At 36.8% G+C, this 21,264-nt stretch overlaps 1 protein-coding gene across 6 annotated transcripts in view; it reads left to right on the plus strand.

Moving 5' to 3' along the window:
- Nucleotides 1-21,264, plus strand: part of Alpha-catr (alpha-catenin related) — a 126,350-nt gene that overhangs the window by 40,621 nt on the left and 64,465 nt on the right. The window lies entirely within an intron of this gene.

Raw genomic sequence — 21,264 nt, forward strand, 5'->3', positions numbered from 1 at the left:
TATTTCTGTGACTTGATGAAATGTCCAACTGAAATGCGAAACTGTGATGAAATAGGTTAGAACGATCACTTTCATATCAGAAACCGTTCTGTCACGAGCGACTGATTGTGTCGCACGTGGCGGGATTCATTTCCCGTCTCGTTTAAAAAGCGAATTTCCCGAAGATTTCGCTTGTACATTTTAATTTCGAATTCTTGGAGCGTCACACCAATCAAAAGCCAGCCGGCGGCGTCGTTTTGCAGAAATGCCGTCGACGTTTTTCAGACTTATTTCAGAGATGAGCAGCCTCCTTTCATTGCATTTACTTTTCTTTTTTTTTCCTCTCCTCGCATTTCCCTTTCAACGAATATGGCCGCGGGCGAAAGATGGATTATGTGTCTAATAATTCTTGAAAGGGTTATCGAGTCTGCGAGCACACGCGAGATTTTCGACATTGAAATATTGGATCACGACAGAAACTTCCCGAGCGACTTACGCGTATAATTAATCGGGAATCAATCAGTCGGAAAACTTGAGGATTAACACGTATATTTTCGGGCAAGCAAACGCTTTTTTCGAGCGCGACGACACTTCGAAAACGAGATTCTCGGGTCTGTTGTGTAGTTTACAACAACCGTGATCGCGTGTAACAATCCACTTTTCTCGTGGCCTATATCGAGGACGAGGACGAGAATTTATCGAGGAAATGTTTTCACATATCCGACGGTAACAAAGCCATTTGCTCGTTCCAGCGTGCTTCCTCGTGTTTGTAGAAATGTTTCCGGAGTGCCATAGTTAAACGGGACGTCTTGACGTTAAAAATGCTATTCGAAAAGTTGTAATATTGCGTGAAAAAGTCCGTGAAAACCGTAGGATCGCGTTCGTTGTAATAATGGGAAAGCTCGTGGGAACGACAAGGCTGCTTCGTTTTCGAAAATATAAGTATTATTTTTGCTATTTAACGTTCTGCTATGTTTTATAAAACTAGGACTGAAATTACATTTTAGAAGACTATAGAACATAATTAAAATTGTGTCAATGATTCCTTAAATATTTCTATAAGATGATGATATTAAGTATTACGTTCATTCTTCTATTTTTTTATTGTTTGAAGCATTAAAGAATTATCTGCACTATTTTCTTGGAAATTAAGGTCACCTTCAGTGTGTATGTTTTAAATGTAATGCTAGGTATATTTTTATATCATGAAAGCGTGTGCCAAAACAAATTCTTTCGAACACGTCACACTGATCTTCAAGGTCACACAAGATCACACGATGGAAATATATTCTTAAATTCTTTTGATCCCTTTGCTGTTTTAAACGTTCCCTATTCATTCTTATAATGAATGCATGGAATCTGCAGTCTATCATAATATAGAAATAATTTTACGAACAACAATTACCGAATGAAAAGTAATCATTCTCTACAAATCAGCTCCCGTCTGAAATAATGGAAAATTACTGGTATCGTGATAAAGCTACGTACAAGTCAGTTCACAATTTTGCAATGTAACCGAATGACAGTCACGCGAGGCTAGTTAACCGGCGTGGAAAGCTTAACGCTTAGCTAATCTTTCCGCAACGATCGACACACGCGTACTCGGGTTCTTCTAACTTCATCGATGAACATTGTTTACGTCGGTCATACACATGTCCGCGGGTGAATATCGAGGGAAGTTCTCCGCCGATACACGATGAAATAAATTGTAAAAGCTTCTCCGAAGTCTGAAAGCGAAGAGACGAGTACGTGCTATTCGCATCGCAATGAAACTGCGTTCGAGTGGCACTTCCAGCATACTTTTTCTCGTTCTCTTATTCCGAGATACCGAAACGGCTGCGCGAGCATTGCTGCAAGACGTCAGATTATTATCCTCGAGGATGTTGTTTACACTGGTTACTTGTTTTCGATGTCCAAGTGCATCCTGGGAATAGTCGAGTGCAATTGAAAATCGCCGGGCAATTGGAGGAGCTCGATGCACCGAGTTCGTGAAAGAGTGCTTCCCGCTTCGCGGAGTATCGAGAAGAGCAAAGTTGAACGACTAATTTAATTCCTTCGTATACGAATCGGAAAACACCATTTGTTGACCGACACGTCGAATGACGCGAGAATATTCTGCGTTTCAAGCTTCACTTGTTTCGTTTATAGAAACGGTGTTATTAACAGCTAGACCGCGATGCAAAATAATAATTCATCCATTGCAAGAAAACGGAGCTGCATGGACACTTATTTCGTCTTATTATAATTTTAATAAGTCCACAGACTATGAATAATAATTGTTAGTTACTTGGTAACGAAGTTCTTAATTTATATGTTGAAGATAATTGTATTGGGGCAGTGCATTGTATTTCTAATTATTAGTTGATGGCTTCTACTATTTATTTATGTATCTTTCAATATGTTAAGATGTTACATGTGTGTAAGCTTAACAATTTGCGTATAAATCCAAATCACAATTAGACTTTACAATTTAACCCTTTGCACTCCAGCCTAGTGACTCATACAGTACACCAACAATGTCGCATCATCGACGATAACGGAATGCAAAGGGTTAATAGAAAAATGGTCTTTCAATTCAATTTCTCGTAAGTAGTAAACAATTTTTAAATTCAAACTTATTAATATGAAGGTAGTATTAAGGACCCTAGATAACTTTTATGGCACGGCCGGCCCTCTGAAAATTTTTCAGTAATTTGTTGTCATTGATGTCATTGAACATGTGGCACAGAATAACAAGCACACATGATTTTCTGACCTGCGCATTCAATTCTCCTAAGGTCCAGGAGACCGTATCGTAAAGTCCCAATATATCGAATCTGTACAAGCGGCCCGGTCACCCCCACTCTACGCATGGGGGACCCAAAACGGCAAGTAGACTTCAGTCAGTCACAACACGCCGGTGCAGCACGAGCGATTAGAGTCTCAGAGTAGTTCATACAGTACAGAGAGTTCAGTGCACTTACAGTTCTCACACACAAGGAATATATTCGGGGATAGGCGGCATCAACTGCAGCATTACAAAGGGCTTTACTGAAGCAGTAGTCCAGTTCTTAACAGATAGTGTGTCTATGAAAATGTTTCATTTGTTTATTTTAATATTTTCTATATGTTTGTCTGAAAGTTCGCTTAAAAAGGAAGTTTTACAAATATTTTATTTAGAAGTACAGTACTCTCTTGACAAAATATGTAATTGTAAACATTTTCCTTGCATTTGTACACATGGAAAAATTCTGAATATACGTATCTAGTATCGAATATTTTTGGATATAGACAGTTCAGAGACACATTATAAATCAATTTTATGCACATATTAAACTAGCAGCCTCCGGCACGGCTTCGCCCGTGCTAAGAATGAGAAGAATTTAGATTTTGATCTTAAAAAAAAAGAAAAAAAAATAACAATAGCGTAAAAACCTTCCCCATGAAAAAATACATATATGTGCCAAGTTTCATATTGATCGGTCAAACAGTTTCGAAGTCTATTAATCATATATATATACAAACATCCAATTTTATATATGATATATTAAATTAAGATATTAAGATAATATGAAATAATTTGGCAGAAATTATATTCACCTGTTTAAGAAAAATATGTCGATTTGTAAATATTATTTAAAGTCATTGTTGAGCAATGAACAATTATTAAGATTACGCAAAAATTCAGAGTAGCATAATTCTCTCTTGCTCAGAAGTTAGAACATATAGGCAGGACAATGATTCATATACACATTCTATAGAAGAGGCAGGAATTTGAGGAATAAACAGGATTGCCATCTCACTTCCATTGGATATTTCCTGTAAAAAATTTACTATTTTCTAGATAAAAGTCTGACACAACGTATGCGCTAAATATTTTTAATATAACTATTTGTGTGTGTGTTGAAATAAAAAAATTCACAAAGTCAATCTGACTTTTCGAGGTGCATATCCTTCTTAAATACTAATAAACCGTTCTGACCTGCACCATTTCTGGATTAAAATTGGAAATGGCTCCATTCTAAATAGCCTGCAGCAGGAGTTAAATAACATAACACTATTTTTAGATTTTTCTAATTTTACACTGTTTTACATTTCACCTAGCCAGTTTCTTCATAAATGCATAAAAGTCCGCAGTCCAATTATAACATAGTAGAATTAGCCTTTATAGAACATTGAATTGTCGGCTACCGAGGGCTTAACATCTTGTCATTTCGATGGCGATTTCACTCGGGATTAGCTGTCAAACGGTAATTAATCTATCATTCGTGTATGATTTCATCGTACCGTCGCAGAGGCATTGATTTCAGTCTTTGTCGTAGTCATTACAGTCGCGACGAATTGTCTTCCGTGGCATATCTATGGAATCGCTTGGAATCCAATCATGGATAAACGGATTACGCTAACCCTGCACCGGTGTATCTTTGTTTACATAGCGGTATCGCCGTGACGGGAAGCGCGATACAAAATCGTCATCCCCGTGACGAAGCAGTTTTCCAGCCGCGGGAACATTACCCGAACGTTCATGCATGCGAAATTAGGGCAGCCACCGCCGCCTCCCCCGTTCCAAAGCGAATTTTAATTAACGGATTATCTTAATCCCCGCGAATTTGCGAACTAATAATTCGCCGGAATGCATTTAGCACGGGCCCGAATGTAATCGACGGAAGGAAAGAGGACTACGTTCATTTCGGGTGCGTCCTGTGGCTTCGACGACATTTCATTTCGCTTTTAACTCTGCGTTTAGTGGCGCATTCGACCCTGCCGTACACTACACACAAGTATCATTTATATATCAGCATAAGTATTATTTTGTCGTTAGGTTTTATGCGCGATTATTCAATCGGCAGGTTAGAAATGTATCGGAAAATATTATGATTGGGTTTCTGCTGGACAATTTGCCATTTACGTGCGATGAAATATTAAACGAGAGACTGGGGTTGAAAGTAACAATTTGAATTTCGATTATGATCGCGGGGAAATTGTCAAGGTCTGAGGATTTTATGTATCGATGACAACAGCGAATATAAACGATACACAAATCAATGACTTTTGAATTGTATTTCCAACCCTTAAGTGGTCCTTCAAAATGGACAAAAATTCACCGATTTATTTAAATTGTATTTAATATTATATTTATATTTAATATTCATCTTTATTAAAATTACAAATAGTAATAGGATATATCTGTGGTTGTCAGGAAGAACGCCGCATATCACATAATTTCACTTTCGAGTTATTGCCGTTTAAAGTTTTGATCACTAATGCTTTGACATAGGACATTGGTTAAATTGCATTATTTTTTTGAGCCTTTCGAATTTATTTTTATGACTTCTCTTCTGGTAAATACGTAAATCCTATACTATAAAGTTGAATTAATGCATAAACTCAAATTTTTTTGAAATTGTGACATGCGGCGTTTTTCCTGACAACTACAAATATAAGGTTAGTTAATCTTTCCTTATCTTTTCGAACATTATAGCATGAACATGCGATTTCCAATGCAGTTTAGATTAAATGCAAATATGTATCGTGTGCATGTAGCACATTCGCGTAGAATTGTAATTTTACATATGAAGATGAAACATGCTGTAACGAGGTAATTAATATTCGTGCTATGGTTCTATCCGAATTCAGAAGTTCAATATTTACATAATGCTGAACCATATGCGGTAGGACGTAGTAATTGAATAACATATACAGCATAATCTCAAAAGGGAAACACAATCTTATTATTGTGTAACGTCGTCAGGGCAATTTGGAATTATTCCCGAGGGCATCATATTACATTTCGACTGCGGATCTCGATGCATTTGTACACAGAGTGCTATTAAATAAATTACAACGGAATGATGTGTTTGACGAAGTTGCATAATAAGCATCAATAATAATTTAATAGTGTAGTATAAATAATTCATAGAGAATTTCAATTGATAGAATAATTTTGATCGTAAACAGCGCTTCTTTAATTTCATGAACTTTTTTAAATTGAACAAATAAATATTTCCATATATCTTTCTTGTAAGTAGTTTCGAAGTCAATTAGATATTTTTCATTGCCAATAAATTTACAATCTACTAAATTCAAGTAAATATACTTCCAGGAAAATTGTTTTCAATTGCATAGTATCTTCCAGTATTCGATTAAAATTAAATTGTTAGAAAACAGCTTTTCGGAAAATATTTGACATACAGTTTTCGATCAATTGTGGTACCTAGTAGTCCAGAACGGACTTGTCTTTAAAACCAAAGTGGTAGAGTACGGGTTCTGAGGAACAAGGTCGCTCAAGTTACAATGGCATGATACACAACCAATATTGAATGAGCGCATCTTATTAACTGGGTCGGGTTTCCGCAACGGGCAACCAGAACATCCCTACTCACGTCAATCTTATCCCAGTTGTACGCACTGCTCTTCTTCGAGGTCGCTTCATTACGAAAAATATCTCAAACAATTACAATTACAATTTAAACAAAATGTGAGTCCACAGACAGTCGTATCCTAGCAGTGCTTAAGGGAATATTCTAGCCTGAAACTTTAGAAAGATCAATTTCTTTTCTTGAAGAAACGATGATGTGTGAACATTTCTTCAACATCTTCACATATCTTGCAGAATAATATTTTTCAATTCGTAAAAACAACGGGACACAGCACGCTTTATGAAAACTAAAGATATTCTTCATTAATTTCAAGGAATACAAAAAGTAAATTATTCCTTTTGTCCATAATGTTAATAATTCTTCAAATGTTTTTGGTGTTTATCTATTCGTTCACACGGCTTTCCGTTTTGTCTAAAAATTCTAAAACATTATAAAATTGATTAGATTATTCTAACTTTACAATGATTTCACTTACACACATACACGTATGTCTGATATTTTAATGAATGGTCCATCCAAAAGGAGAAAATAACTGTACTGTGAACAATGCATCTGTCACAATGTTCTTCCACAGTTAGCATTGTGTCTCTAAAAAGTTGACGTTTAACAAGAAAAGACAGCCGCGTTCTATGCACTTTGTGTACAGACTGGAAAAACAACTTTCTCGTTAGGAGCTCATCCTTTTCGAAGTATAACTTTATGGTAACGGTATTAGTTGGTGGACTAGTTAGGAAGCGGACCAAACTTTGGGAACTCTGTCCTTTTGTTCCCCGCAGTTCCTTCGTCCTCCCTCAGAACATTGTCGATTTCGAAACGAACTACGCTGCCGGCGATAAGTTTCGGTGCATAGAAACAGCAAATTGGTCGAGGTAATTCATTTTCGACGGTCCTCTAATTTTCATTCCGTGGCAATCAAATGGTCTCTGGCCGTGTAACACTCCTCTGGTGGGAACTACAGGAATCTTTCCATTTGAGCAGTTTAATAGGCTGCAAGTGTCGCGCTTCTGCTTATTTTCGCCGAAAATTAGGTCGTCTCACTTAGTCAGTCGTATTTAATATTTTTCGGGGAAAACTCTATCGTCCGGGAATATTTGGTAAATTAAAAGGATCAATATCGGAACTGGAAACGTTGTAACCCAATTCGAAATATTTAACAGAAATATAATATATATGTGTGTTTTTATATCAGTATATGTCAATAACATATCTAGAATATCTTGCAATTGAATTACTGTTTCCTGTAAAACAGTATTTCCCCAATTTTCAAGTTTTTGCTCGTTACGTGCGCGATTTGCTATTTTTCTTCGAATTCCCTGCACACAGAATTTCACCTCTGGAATTTATAAATGGCTCGCTCGGAAATTAGGTCAAAAAGTACGTTCCTCGCTCTCGAATCCTTAAAACGTCTCTTCCTCCAGTTTTCTTGCTTTCTCCTCGGATCCATAAATACTTCAGACCAAAAACCCGAGTAAACTAATCACTTTTTTGTTGCGTCGTTCAACAACGGAATCGGTTAACGATGCGAAGAATAGTCTATTTTTTCCCCTCAACAACCTCTTATTCATTTTCACCGAAAGTTCGTAACGAAGCATCCCTTAAACGTCGCTTTCTTAAAACTTAATTACTTCAATGTAATTAGGTTTCTTGTTCAGTCGTCGCTTCAAGCGCCGCGAACTTTTTCCAGATCTACACAATAACGTAAAACTGTTCTGCTTCATCCTTTTGTTTCAACGTTCCCTTGACAAGGAAAATATTGGCTGAAATTGTCGTTTAAAGTATGAGACTGTACTCACAGTTCTTTAATTGAAATTAAGAAGTGCATTCCCTGGTCAAAGCTGAGTTGTAATTTAAGAAACAATTTCTGACAATTTTATGGAGAGATTTCGACAAATGGTGAAGGTATTCCAATTTATGCAAGACAGTTGCATTTTTGTACATTTATAACTGCGATACCATTTATAATAGTGATACTAAGATATTTTTTCATATTCGAATATCAATTGGTAATTGATAAAACACATTTCATAAAATAATAGCCATTATCATTGAAAAATGCAATCGTTTACTTAATACTTTATCCATTCTTATTCGACGAACGCACAAGACGACAGACAAAAAGTAAATATTTTAAATATTTATTGATTTCTCTCTGGAAAACTAATCAAGAGCATTTACACAAATATACTTTTGAAAAATCATATCATTCATAAACTTATGTTAGTGATAGGGAGAGAGTGATAAAGGTGGATAAAGTTAGTTTAAAATGTGGAGAATAATTTTCAACGTTCGTGTACTACATTTTCAAGAAATTGCAACGAACGATCAGATTAAAGAAAGCGTGTTCATGTATAATCTTGATTATCTAAAGTCAAGTGTAATATCGCTCATGAGGTTAGATCAGAATTTCAAATGAGATAAACGTTTTGTCGATATAATGCCACTTACGGTTAAAGAAATACGGTTACACTGAATGCAGCCGACGGATGATGATTGATCTATGTTTAAAAAAATTTGTCTGGCTGTTTGTATTGTCGACACGGCCAATGCGTACATCAAAATTCGATGCGATGCTACATAGTCACTAATAATAAGCGTTCGCATTTAAAGTGATATTATCGACTCATTATATAAACAATGGTTTTAGTGAAATTAATCCTGCAATAATTGGGTCCATTTTGGACCACAATATTAAAATCATCATTGAATTACTCAATTTCTGTTGCCAAAACAGGAACAATAGAAAAATTGATGAGCCCACTATTGTAAATGGTTTTATTAGTCAACTGTATAATTGTGAAAAATATTCGTCGTTCTGGGGTTAAAAATTACTGAAATTACTCCACTATGCTAATGAAATTTAATATTTACTCTTAAATTATATAGTTAAAGGTATTTGAGAAAATTTATAAACAATTTTAAAATGTCCTATTAAGATACTTCCTAGCATAAACACTGTACCACTTAAGGGTCAATCATACCTTAGAAATTAATGCTGTATTAACTTCTCTACGAATAAACATAGTCCAACATTTTCTAATTTCGTCAACTGAAACTTCATCTCCGGAATTTTCTGGGTAGTGAGCTCATTGTAAGGTAGTAAAAAGAGCTTGTTTAAGGTTCGCACAAAAACATGACAGGCAAGAATCATTAATATTTATTAGCCCGTCCCAGAAAGTAAAAGATCCTGGGGCAATCTTCGTGTTCCGTGGTCTAGACAACAAAGACTTACAGGGTGTTTCAGCCTTTAATAAGCCTCCGTTCGATGTCTCGTTATTTCCGCGAACAAAAGCATCTGGCGGCTGGCTAGGTAAATAAATCTTAGCAATCGGAGCGAGACGACGAAGAGGTATGACAGCATCTGGAACGTGGAGACAGTTGGACTACGCGCGGTGAAAGGGGTTGAAAGAGGAAAATAAGGAAGCTTCTGTGACGGATAGCGTGAACGCCGTTAAAGCACAGTTCATGCATCTTTTATAAGAGCAGAAACCAGGGGGATGTCCCCGGCGACGTTGCGAGTAATCGCATGATACGTCGAACGCTAGGAAAAGGGACGGGAACGGATGAGTCAAGGGGAAACGACGTAGGTTAGATCACGTGCATGCCAATATTCATTCACTTTGAGAGGCTTAAGCCCCATAATTAACGCGGTTCCGGAATATTTTATCGCACTTTAACCCTGCTACATCTTTGAACAGTCGAGGATCCGGTGCATGCACACTCGAAAGACTTTTGCCAAATCTTTCCTTACACCTGAACTTCAGAGAAGGTACAGTCCGCGGAATTACCATAGTTCCATGTGGAATTTCTCCGAAATTTTAATTCAGTTTTTAAAAACAATTGCGATCTCGTTATCCTTGCTGTATTTAGTCGACTACAAATATCGGGAACTCGTAGTCTTTATAAATTTATATTCAACGATAAAATTAAGATATTTTTATTCATAGATTTGTTCAATACTTCTTTCATTTTTAAGGTAACTTATCATTAGACTGCAGATCTTTATGCATTTATGTCTCCTGAAAATTTTCAAAAAATGCTAGAATATAAAATTCAATAGAATTTTGTACAGTTCTTATTTGTTTTAAATTTTAAATATTCGTTTAAATTTTATTTCATTCCACTTTCTTCAAATTTGTCTACAAAAATTGGAAAACGCATAAACGTCCGCAGTTCACTTATCATATTATTGAATTAACCTATGAGTGAATATCCTAATTTCATCTTTGAATTTTAATTGAAGTTTCAAAACGAAATAGGTTTTCTTTCGAATGATTAATTTAAAATATATGCATAGATAATGGGGTGTGCAAACTTTCTATAGCTCCAGTCCATAAACAATAGTTTATTTCTTGTATAAAGTCAAAATGAACAACCAAAATTTCAATCGATGTTAATCCTACATTTTGAAAATATTATTGTTAAACTTATTGTTACTTATTACTTTTTGTCCATTTTTCCATTGGCCTCGCGAGCATATTTCTCATGTGAAAAGCCAAAGACGGCAAGGTGAGGGAGACTGAATTTGGTGACGGAAAACTTTCTCCGTTGACTTACTTCTGAGCACGAGACCACTTGACCTGGGTCACGTTATTTATCGCTCCACAGATTTATTTTGGCCCAAAGATGGAAACGTCGGAACCCTTCCTCTTTTCGACGAAGAAAGGAGGGCCGGAATTATAACAGCTTGGTGTGAAAGTTATTCATATAATAATATTAATAATAATAACTTATTATGTAGCTTAAACGTGAATTGCCCTTTTGCAAAATGTCGGTGTTGTGACACGGTAATACAATATTGAATTCTATTGCTGAATTAATAATGAACTAATAATGAATATATTTATTTGTTCCAATCTTTTTTTTTTAATTTAATGTTGGAATACAAAATATACATAATTAAATTTTCATGGGTTTTACCTGGTTTTAACGATCACAAAACTCGCAGTTAACAAAAGTCCACCATTTTTAATCACTAAATATCATTAACCCTTCACTGCGTGATTTTTTTAATTTGGATGAAAAAACTGAGACGAGGTCAGTTTTTGTGTTTTATTTAAGGGAAAAATATTTTGAAAAATTAAAACAATATTTTATCAAATGAGATAAAATTGTAGAATAGTAAGAAACACATTCTCTTAGTTTTGTATACCAGATTTGTTAACTGTATCAGATATGATACACTATGCAGCGAAGGGTTAAGTGAACCTGTGTTTTCTGGTTAAACATACTCCGAAAGAGAAAGCAATTTGCTTGGCTAGCTTTATTTAATATCAACTATTAACCAAAATATTTGACAGGCGTTGCTCTTGTTATGGACGCGTAACATTTGCTTCGTGGCCTATTAAACAAATATAACTCTCATTGTTGGTCCGGGTTAGGTCTCATTGATCGGCGCGATATCTATTAATTACCAAGCAGGAGACAGGGTAGTTTACTGAAGTAAGCAAACTGAATTGATACGTACCATTTGTGGTAAATTAAATCATACTTTCCTCACTGGTGAACAAGAAACTCGTGCCATCCAATTAAAGTACGACACCAGAATTTTTATCCTAATTGCGATATTAGAGTCTCAACAGCAGACGATGACGATACATGTACTTCGTGTAAAATTTTATACGATTTATAAAAAAAAATGCCCAGCTATTAATACTGAAACTACCGGATGAGAGTCAAAATGACTTCTGATTTGTTCCTTTAGAAATATCAAAATTATAAATATGTTGAGAAATTTTTTTAGTGAATTTCTCTGTTTAAGTACATATTTCAATAAAACTGGTACGAAGTCTAAATAAATTAGTGCTCGGTAGTTCTAGTGTTAAAATTATCGAAACACAGAAATTATTGAATTCTTATATTTAGAATAAGTATAGTATACAGGGTGTCCCAACAATGTTGTACCTCCTTGAAGGCGGTGATTCCGGAGTTCATTTGAAGTAATTTTTCCCTTTGCAAAAATTTTCTCCGCGGCTTTATTAAGGAGTTATCAATGAAAAACATGGACCAATCAGAGCCGGAACCCGTCCGTAGTAGCTGCGCTCTGATTGGTCCGCGGTTTTTCTTTAATAACTCCTTAACCAAGTCGCGAAAACATTTTCCCAAAGGAAAAAGTTACTTCAAATGACCTCAGGAATCACTCCTTTGAAGGAAACTACTACATTTTTGGGACACCCTATATTTCCAGAAAACTATTATAGGTTATTAAATGTCTCGAAGTAAAGACACTTTTATACTATTATGTTTATAATAGGCGATGGGCTGAACATGAAACGAATTTCAAACTTTGAATGTCACAAAAATCGCACGTTCGCGGGGATAATGAATGGTAAAAAATTCAACGCGGATGGTACTATAAGCGAAAGAGTAAATAGGAGATGTTAGATTGTTTACATACACATGACCTCTCACTTTGAGAGGGTCTACGCCTTTAATTAGTACCGAATTGAATATTCACGACCTTTTTCAACTAATCGTCACGGGAAGCTCAGTCTCTCTACGATAAATTGATGCGGTCTCGCACAGGCTCTGCGGGTGGTACTTCATGTTCTCCCTAACTTCCATTTCCTCTACGTTCTATTCCGCTTGGTAAAGTTCAATTAATTATATGGGCTGCAATTTTTCCACCATGAAAACGGACCACTATAAAAATTAATTTTGCTGTATTTTACAATTGTGAGGATTTTGTTGAAGCAATACCAAGGTTATTCAATTATTTTTCAATGAAGTGTTCATGTGTAATGTTATTTTTGCATGGAAGAAAAATCTCCATGAATTTTATTTTTGAATGAAAGAGTAAATTGAATATTTCTTTCTAAAAGAATAGCAAACGTTTTTAATATCACAGACGGTCTTTTAAAATCACATCACTATAAATGAGAAATATTCAATTGCCACATAATTACATACGTTTTTAAACTAGGTCGTTCGGAAAGTAATTTCGTTTTTCGTGTAAAAATGGAATTGCTCAAATCTGTTATTACTAGACTGCGTTTTTATACAAGATATCGATGTATAATTACTCCTCTATTAAAATCATTACGGGATGAAATAACATTCTATTTGACTTTTATTCTATGAATTCCATCTTTCATTTTCCCTTGAGAAAACGAAACGACTTTCCGAACGAAGCTGATAGCCACCGAGACCTTTTTTGAATCTCACAGCACAATTTTGGGTTTCCTGGTTTTCAATGTTTCAATTTAGGAAAGGAGAGGGATTTTGTTGTTACAAATTATACGCTCCATTATACGTTTTTATCTTGTTTGTTGTACCTCATCCAAAAACTTCTAATTTGCATCCTGACAGGCTCTGGGGTTGTTTGTAAATTTAATACGTGTTAAGAGGAATTAGCAATTATCGCGTCTCGTTTATCGCGTAACAAGCAAAATTACCAAATTTGCATAACCACCGGAGTCGCACGCGTCGCACGTTAATTAACACATATATTAATTGTACCGTACAGCAGGCGGGTTCTCCGGGTAATAGCGGGCAGGAACGCGTGGGATGCGTGAATAACGTGTAAGAGTCAACGAAAAATGAAGTGAATTGGCACACAGAGTGGAAGGATCCTGTAATTGAAGGAATTTCCAGGGCCAGGAGGAAACTCGTTTAAATTCGTGAACTTGGCTCATAAGATAAAGAAAGGAGCCGAAGGGGGTGCGAATAATTAAATCCGGAGTTAATGTCACGCTTCGCATAATTTGTGCTCTTCGAGTTCAACCGGCGTGGTTTGCCTCTGTCACAGAGAATTTGTGTCACTTCGACTCCGCTCACTTTCCTTTGTCTTCCTTAAGTTCGGATTAATACCGGAACTATAGTCGCCGATAAACGTTACAATTCTGCACAATGCCAATCTGACGACGTTACATAATTTCTTCTTTGTAAACACCACTGAATATTAATACTAGTAAATATTAAATACAATCTGTTAACGAAGTTTAACTCTGGGGCAGCCGCATATTACCACTGGTTCCCATTACCCTTTTTATTTTAGCACTTAAAGAACACAAATGTTACCAGCTGAATTGTAAATATTAATTTTCTTTAGTCAGAAATTTCACACAGTTTACCGAGCTCTGTATTTCACTGACTTTTAATTGCGCACGTAACATTTGTTGTAGCATTTAACAGAACACGAAAGTTCTTTTCTTCAGTCAGAAATTTAAAATCATCAAGCTCTGTATTTTCACTGTCTTTTAATCGTGCACATAAAATAATGCTAATTGCTAACATGCAGTTATATTGAACTTTTGTGCGGAATAAAGTGAAGGTGATAATGGACCAGAATGAAATCTGCATAATTTTCTTATTTGAATTTAAACTTGGACATTAGGCTTCTTTATGCAAAATAAAAATTATCTATCTCAATCCGAACAAACTGGAATGAAATAGAAATGTATCTCCTTTGTAATAGGTCTAACAGCATTTTCTACTGTTCTGCGCTATCCTACATACTTCTGCCATGTTGTTTAAATAATTTTTACCGGAACGATATGTGCAGTATTTGCGAAAATCATTTTGCAGTCGAAGCCGCAGGGGAAGCCGCGGCTGACCAGGGTCCTTACTCAAGTTGCACAAGTTTATCCGGTAGCAGATTAATTGTTCGGTGGTCGGGGAATTTACGATAGAGGACCCCGGTAGTTTATGCGATACCGTGTAATAACTTTCTTCCCGCAAGAAGTATGAACTTATGCAAGGAATTTTGTTCCGTATATCGTCGCTCTTGCATTCAGCTAATGAATTTACGGGCTCGTTGCCGACCACGGGAGCTATGGCACCAAATTCTCATCACGCTGTCGCCAAACATGAAAGATTAAAACTTATCGGAGTCCTGATATTTCCCAGGCGGACGTGTATCGAGCGTATATTTCCCGATAACAAATCTGTCACTTGCTCGGCCTACTTGCCACCCGGGAATTGTTATTCAATTTTATTTCCTGACACAGTTCGATCTCAATGTCATTTTTGTTTAATCTTAGCCTTGACATCGAGTGGTTGAAGCTGTCGTGCAGATCGCCAATTCAATATGCTCGCTACCGGCGTTTATGACAGTTGTAGTCTTCGTAGTTATTAGGGGTGTGCTAGATGGGTGTGCTAGATGGAATCAGGTTTCCTGAAAATTTCGATATTCCCGAAGGAATCGGGTTACCCGAAAATTTGATGATATATGATACATAACACTCTTGAAAAAGAATAGTTTTAAGAAGCAAATTTTAGATAAAATAAATGAAGATACTGAAGAAGGGAATAGGTTTTTTATTATTATTGAACTATTATTTTTTGTTACATTTTTGTGATCTGTACAATTTTGATGTAGATTGCGACAGAACGCTGTTGTAGTGAAATATTAGCAATCGCTAGTGAGTTGTGGCTAGTGGTCCCGTGAATTTTCAATTAAATCCCTTTGGTATTGCGAAGCCCAAATTTGATCCATTGCTACGCGCGTTTACTCGGACTGTCACGCATCAAATTAACTTTGAGTGACCGACTCAAATGGCGAGCAAGTGACAGTTTATGATCGGTGGTGCACAAGTTACGCCGCCAATGTTTGACACAAATGAACTCGACTCTGGCCGAATAATTGTAGAGAGTTAGGCGAGTGGTTAGACACAGGGACAGAAAAATAACAGTTATTCTAAAATTTTCTACGATAAAAAAGATAACGTCGTTGACGTTAACGAGTGATAAATAGAAGATTACAGAAATTGAATCCCCCGACAGATAAACGACTAAAAAATGAAGCTTCATTCTCTGTGCTTTGTTGAAATAAGAATTTATTTGAATACTGTCCAACGCTGCCTGTTATCTCAAAATGCTCAACGATTTATCAGAAATACACGTACACACGTTGGCACTTGTCGGAAATACTGGTAGAGAACTGTCCGAGTGTACATGGACAATTGATTATCCGATTTATTCGCGATATCCCTGTCATAGGATTCACGATCGGAAAAGAAAAATTACGCTTGGTTACTGCAACTTAATTCCGAATTATTTATCACAGAAAATCCTTTTCTAGTTGGATACGTTTTTATTTCTGTAGATCAAATAAGACTTTGTAGAGAAACTTTTAAGAACTTGTGTAGTACTAACTAGTTAATAAATGCTGAATATTTCCATAAATTTGCATTATTTAATTCATGCTTTGAACAAATAAAATCGATACAGAGCGAACAAGCACGCACCCCCTTGTCAACTTCACATCTGATTTGGTAGCACGCTCCGCTCGTAAAGCAGGGAATACAACTCCCGCGACTATACGCGAAAATGATAACGACAGAATCTATAAACGAGTGAGTTTTCCGTCGCTTCCCTCGGGAGAAGCATCGTACCAGTAAATGTTTCCTTTATGATCCTCCTCAAAAAGAACTGATTCCTAAAAGCACTTACGATCGTATCAGAGACGTCAGCTTATAAGGAAAACATCAGGAAAACATCGGGGAAACATCAGTGGATAAAGATATACACGGGAAATCACGTTCCTGTGACACCGGGAACATTCCCCACGGGGGTGCTTATATCAAAAAGGTAGTCAGAGTTATTTTGTCCGATTGATTCATGCAAACTCGTTCGAGAAAGTAATTACTCGCTTGTATTACACAGGGTGGGCTGACAAAGTGTTTCAAACTGTTTCCTCTGGAGCTATTTATTGTTGGAGCTATTATTATGTCACTCTGAAATTTTGTTGAACAGTGAAAAGAAGATTTTTTAAACTTCAAAATATTGGGGGGAGGGGTGAGGTGCAAAGAGTAGCACCCTGATTTTTTAAAATAATACAATCATTTGTCTGAATTGAGAAAGATGTTATCAAACCTATCAACCTTTAGGCCTTCTGAAGAGTATAATTTTTTACTTGTGTAATTATATTACATGATTGACGTTGCTTACTAATACTAGATATTAATTATTGATACTAGATACGAACTATTAATACTACATATTACTTATTACTAGGCTGCGGGTTTTATGCAATTCTGGTAAAAATGGGTAGGTGCAATTTAAAATAGAATAAAGATTGAGAGAATTCACTATTTTCAACCTATTAAAATTATTAAAGGATAAAAGAATTTTTTATGTGGCCCCTCCTTAAAATGCATGCACAAAATTTTCATTTTGCATAAAGATCCGCAGTCTACTTATTACTTATTGATACCAAGAGTGAAGAGAAATTATCTGGCTATGTAAGACCAAATCTACTTAACAGTAGAACTACGGAGTAATAAATCCGACTGATGTATACTGCTCTGTAATAATGAAAAAACTGCATCGATTCAGATTTCATTAGAAATATAATACTATAATTTCTAATATTAGAAACATTTTTATGATATCAGTAATTGCAAAAATTAGGAACCAGTCATATTTTTTTTTTTTACATGATATGACACAATTTTCTTCTACAAGCTTCTAAGTATACAACTATTTAGACCGAGGATATTTATGCAAAATAAAAATTGGGTAAAAGGCAATTGTAGAAGATCAGTACCTCGTGATCGACTGTGCAATTGTTGGTTACTCCACCTGCAGCAACAGCAGCCTCCCGATCTCCAAAAAAAAGTTGTATCCTCAAATTTTGGGCAGACTCGAATACGAGTGCGCATCGCACACATTACGCGCGTTGTTCGCGGTGGTTGGACAACGTATTCGCGCAGCAACGGCGAGAAAACATTTGTCGCGGGGGGTCGTTTACGCTGAAAAGTAAACTTAACGAGTGGGAAACGCGCAAAGCTGTCTGACCCGGTTTCCCTCCGGCCGGGCAATATTAAAATTTTCCACGTGCTCGCGGTGATGAGTGACAGATAGGGATAAGTCCCGCCTGAAACGAAAAAATCCACAGCGTGTTGGGGGGGGGGGTTAGGGGAGGAGGGGGCAACAATGCAAGTCGACAAGGAAGCGAGTCGATACCCGTGCCCGCGTCGTCACGTAACGTCATTGCTCTTGTCTGGATCCGCGACATTTGACAATGGTTGAAAGCGAACCCGCGAACCACGAGCCGAACGAATGAACGCCGGCTGGAAATGTCGTCTCGGTGTTCGTGCACGTGTGCCTCTCGTGCGCTTGTGTTCATTCGATTGTACGCATTCACGTCGCTAAACAATGCCTCCGGGTCCGTCGCTTTCCCGATATTCCTTTCGCCCGCCTCCTCCGTTTCTCTGTGTCAATTATTCTCCTATTTCTTCTTCCATTCCAGTTCTCGTTATTTTCTGTCGTCTTGCCTTGCCAGCTGATAGTCGCGGACTTTTGCATCCATCCACCCACTGCGTTTCGGTCCCACTGAATGCGAACACTGGTTATTTTATTGGCGATATACTTTTCCCTTTCGCGTGGGTTTAGAGACGCATCGATATCCTCGGTTATTGTTAGTCCTCATGCAGAATAAACATTGTCTGCATCGATTGCAAGAAATTAGTCACGTCGAGGATTCTTTCTATGTTTGATAACGATTAGATTAAAATTACATCATTTCAACATAATTTACGTGCAAGAATAATTTTTTCCAGCTTTTTCGTGGAAGCACTCAATTGTCACGATCCTTTCAAGGGTTTCCGATAATTTGCGGAAAAGATGTTTCGAAGAAAAAAATTTTATTTTTACGCAAAATGAGAATCATTTTGATTTTTTAAATGTCAAAATGCATTTTGAGCCCACAAATGACGCTCAAAAAGTTTTCCCGACTTTTCCGAGGGTTGATACACTTCCGGTACGTAAAATGTTGAAAATCTTGGTCGGCCAGGTGTTAAAATCGGTCATCCTATATACAGATCGGTCTCGCATCTTACCATTTTCCTCGATTCATTTTCTTCTTCCGTCGACCTATTTCTGCCCCCCATTTCTCTCCCCGCCCGTAGAAGCCTGCTTGTCGCTTTCTCATTCTTCCATCTACTCGTCCTCGGCCGGCTCGCAGAACAGTTTAAAAGGGGCGGTGGCTAAATGCATTGTCTAATTGCGAGGAAAACGAGATATATGGGCCCTGCAGCTACAGGCCAGGTAACGGGGTTGCTCCCGTGCATCTTTCTTGAATGCACGTTCGGCGTTTACCGAGGGCGACGGGGGAGTGAGGCTTGCAAAAGGGGCGGCGAAGGGGGGGGATGGCTGTCTGGTCGTTAGCCGGCAGACAAAACAATCCGAGCGTGGCTGCTTTCCTCCGCTGCAACCGGAGGTAAAGCTTCGCGTGCATTAGTCACGCTCATTTTTCAGAACGTCGCACATCGGGATGCAACAATAATTAGACCTGGCCTGAACTTGGTTAATAATTAAGCGAACCATCTCTGGCCACGGATTTCCCAGTCGCCTCGATAATTGTTGTGACTTTGACGACGCCAACATTCTCTGCATTTCCGAAATTGCTAACGAGATGCACTCTACACAAATAATAATAATGATAATACTGCCTTGATACTATACAATACATCGAGTCGAAATGCCATTTATATCACTATAACAATAAATAACTACCATTGGATACTCTCGACTAGATATCAACGAACTCTCATTTGAAACATCATTTTAAATAAATAATTTATAAGTTTATACATCAATAAAGATATAACCCCTTGCCTTACGATTTATTTTATGGTTTCAGTGACCAACCTTTTTTGTAGATCGTAATTTCCTTAAAAAGGGGAATATTGATATAACTTGTATGCCTATATGTTCTCCAATAGCTGTATACTAACAAAATAGAATTTTATTTCAGTTTAAATTATTAACATACATTTTTATCAGAATGTGTTCAGAATCTACATCACGTGTCAGACACAATATTGTAAGGCAAGGGGTTAATCTAGCATTGTGGTTAATTGTTCCATTATCCGGACGCTCACGTTGCAGTGACCAGTTCGAATAAATGAGATCCTATTTAATCGTGTATTGCGTGAGCAGATGTACTACGAATTATGTCATTTTTAGATTCATTGTAATCAGAGAAATGTTACTAATATGTTGGTAAATGTTTCATAAAAACGTAATTGAAAACAATAAATATTTGTCATTAGATGAGTATGTACTTTATCTCTTGGGTCTCTCCCATCTCTTTTACATATATCGTGATATTACTGTATAACTTGTCACGTCGTCTACGATAATGGAAACAGCTGGAAACTGATGGCGAAGTCAGATGTCGAAAAGCAATTTGAATATGATATGCGAATTTCGGTGGGAAGAGATTCGTCACAATTCAACCCATTTCTGACGGGTAATTGGTAGAAAGTTTAATACGTGGTAGTCGAAAAGCTGCTTCCTCATGTTGGAAAATCGTGTAGCTTGTTTTTAATGGGGTTTTCGCTTTTTTCCTATTTTCGGAATTCCATTTAATGTGGAAAGTTTCTGACGAATAGAGGCGCACGGTATCGAGGTGTGAGTATTGCGGGACTTGGGAAACATTCTCAAATATTTTTTAACCAGATATGACTTGAACGCTTTTTGTAAATTAAATTGCAATGAAACTGAAAAATTTCTATACGATGCTTTTAATACAATGCGTATTTCTGCGAAGTAAAAAATAAAGTTGTGCAGCATTATAGAAATAATACATGTGTATTCGGTACAAAATACTTGCGAGTACGAATCAATTTAGTAGAACTAATCTACGTAGATAAATTAATACTTTCTCTGTGGCTACGTTATCTGCAGTGAGAATTGTAACTTGGGGCTTTGCCAAACAGAGGCACAGCCTAATCTTCCCCTCTTTACTGTACACGAGAAGAAAATTATATCCAGAGAGCATTAATTTCGACCATTTGTTGCAGCCATGAATCCCCATTATTAACAGTGTATGTGTGATAGTCCAAGTTCACATTGGAGACCAAATTCACATTGGAGACCAAATTAAATTCCCCACCTTCTTCTAATTGTTTGAAAAAACGAAAGATGAAATGAATATGTAATTAATTACGAATAAATTACTACATACAGGGTGTCTCCCAAA

Source organism: Lasioglossum baleicum, chromosome 13 (assembly GCF_051020765.1).
Source record: "Lasioglossum baleicum chromosome 13, iyLasBale1, whole genome shotgun sequence".
In the NCBI taxonomy this organism is placed as follows: domain Eukaryota; kingdom Metazoa; phylum Arthropoda; class Insecta; order Hymenoptera; family Halictidae; genus Lasioglossum; species Lasioglossum baleicum.